The following is a 2828-nucleotide window of genomic DNA, read 5'->3' as shown; positions in this document are numbered from 1 at the left end:
ATGGGCCTAAAGGCTGGGCTGTTTTGTCATTTTTTGTAGGAAAACACAGCAACCCTCCCTACCTTGATCATATCTTGGACTATTGCGTACCATACTTGTAGGTAAGTAGATAAATTTTACAACACATGTTAATCTAATCATAACAGATTTGGGCTTTGTATCAAAAATGCTGCACCCCAGCTCCTGCAGAAGAGTTAGACTTTTTCAGAAAAATGGAAATTAAACAGCTGATTGCAGAGGCAAAAAAAGAGAACTGGTCCAGAGGCTGGCCATGCAGAGCTCTGTAACCACTGATTAATATCTTGGCTGTCATCCAGATTGCTGCATGTAGTTATTGCAGCATGAACCACAGCTTACACAGTTTTCAACAGCAGTGGCAGTTTTTGTCATAGCTGGAGTTTTTCAGTAGCCTTCACCATTGGTTTCAGGCAGGCCAGAATTCAGAAATTTTGTTTGATTGCTGTTGTATCAGAAAGTTCAAAGGTCTAATGGGCCAAAGAATCAGGATTAGGGAATACTTTTAAAAGGAAAAAGTAGATGCTACCGATCATCTTCAGACTTCAGAAGAGATCCTATTTTTTTACTGGTGACTTCTCAGAGAGAGTCATATTTTATAAAAGCTTTCCCTTCTCTTCCTCATTTATCCAGCTAAGTACCAGCCGATGGTGAAAGTGTAATGAGGTCTGACTGGTAGTAACCTGTGACCAAGCTGTATTTTTGTTATATTCAGTAAGAACTCTGCACTATGTGTGATAAGATGCCACATTTACACATTAATGCCTGCCCAGAAACCCCAGGAAAACCTATTTTTTGTTACTTTTGGCAGGACTTCACAGCTCTATATTGGGACTCCTGTATTTTACATGAGTTTGTGCACACATACAATAATCCTATCATACATTTATCCACATACAACATCATGATATTATCTTGCATGGATAAAGTAAATTAAGGAAACCGCTAGAACACACTCACTTGATGGAAATCAGCAGAGCTCTCACAAAGTGAATAGAGTTGTGTTGGTATGTACCAGTTTTAAGATCTCTCTCTACCGCTCTGGGACAAAAGTTAGATTTAGACAATTATCCTACCACTAATACTGAAAACAAAGTGGATTGACTTTTCCCCCCATTGGTTTCCCAGCTTTCTTTGTCCTATACAGTAGTACCTGCCTTGCCTTTAACTGTAAGATGCACGCATTGCTCTTAGTCATCACCCGCTTCCTGCTCTCTCAGATTTCTCTGTTGTCCCATCCCCCACTTTAAAATTTTATTATAACTTAATGTGGAAATATGGGCAGGGTATATGGAGTATGTAGCAAGGTCTGTCAGCACAGATTGCAAGTAAAGCTGTTTAAAATATTACAAAACTTTTAATTGCCACCAAATGAAAAAGCGGCCATTTGCAGCAAAATTTGTCTCGTTATTACAAATGCAGTCATTTGGTTGTAAGTATAGAGGAACATATGGTGAGCAAGTGCTTGCACCATCAGAGGGTGCTGGAGTCCACGCAATACTCATCTGCATTCAAGTCCCTCCAGCTCAAGAGCTGCTCATTCTCCATAGGGACAGCAGACTGACCTATACGAGTCTCAGTGCTGGTACATACAGAAGGGATAGATCACTGGGGATGAAAAATCATAACCTTGTTTTGTCACATTTACAGCCTAGCCCAAATATTGTTCAAAATACTTCCCCACAACTATTGCCTTCATATACTCTAGAGAGATTGGAAATCTGATCAAATGTACTTACATATTTAGGTGAAAAGTCACATGAAATACCATAAATATGACATTTTTTATTTTCTGAGTTCTTCATTTTGCACCCTAAATAACATCCTTTTAATTAGACAGTTGATATATATCTTTCCATATCTTTTAAAGGCAAAACATTAAACCAAATTTCATTCTATATACCTACAGCAAACCTGTCTTCCCCATTCCTCTTCCTCTCCTGCAATTACCAAGTGAATCCTGAACTTTTGTCACAGGTGTTTGCTATTTGACACTGGACTGACTACATTAGTTGACAGTAACTAAGTCTACTAACCTAACGGATGGGCCTTGTTCTCTTGCCTCTGCAAAGCAGAGGTGGGCCTTCCTCATATAGCGCCCTTAGAGAAGAACAGATAGGGAGAGAAATATGCTACATCCAGGGAGACACTTTTGTGATGTCTTAAATCTCTGTGTCTTTTCAGCACATGGAGGCCTTGTCCCATGTGACACCCTCAGAAGAGGGGATGGGATGCTGGCAAGAAACCCTGGGTAAGAACCTGTTGCTACAGTGGTTAAAGCAATCCCACACGCAGTGTGTGCTGCTGCTTCTTTGGTGCTACACAAACCTAATGGGCATGCACATAATAGTTACAGCACAGAAAAATTCCTGAGGGGAATACAAATAAGAGAAAATGTTGATTTTCAGTGGTTTAAATCAGCTGTCAGTGCAGTTCTCTAAAACAAAACAGAAGCATTTCCCAAGCCAGAAGGTTCCACCAACCTAGAGCCCTGCTCCAAAGAGGGAATATGCTCAGAAAGTCTCAAAAGAGCATCCCATGGCCTCTTCTGATGGATTGGCCCACATGGTCCTGGCTAGCAGCCCTATGTGTCCAAGCCCAGTTCTGTCCTCTGACATGAAGACAGAAGTGGGAACAATGTCTGATAAAACAGATCTCTGATAGAAGTATGGTCTTTTTGATCCCTGATTCTTATGTGGATCCGGTTCTTACGCTTGTATGAGTACTGTAGCAGGATACACAGTTTCTGGTTTCCAAAACAGCTGTATTCTGTGATTGCTTTTTTAAAAAATCTGTGGGTTTTTTCAATCACT

Source organism: Strix aluco, chromosome 10 (genome assembly GCF_031877795.1).
Source record: "Strix aluco isolate bStrAlu1 chromosome 10, bStrAlu1.hap1, whole genome shotgun sequence".
Lineage (NCBI taxonomy): Eukaryota > Metazoa > Chordata > Aves > Strigiformes > Strigidae > Strix > Strix aluco.
Note: the sequence above shows the minus strand (reverse complement) of the source record.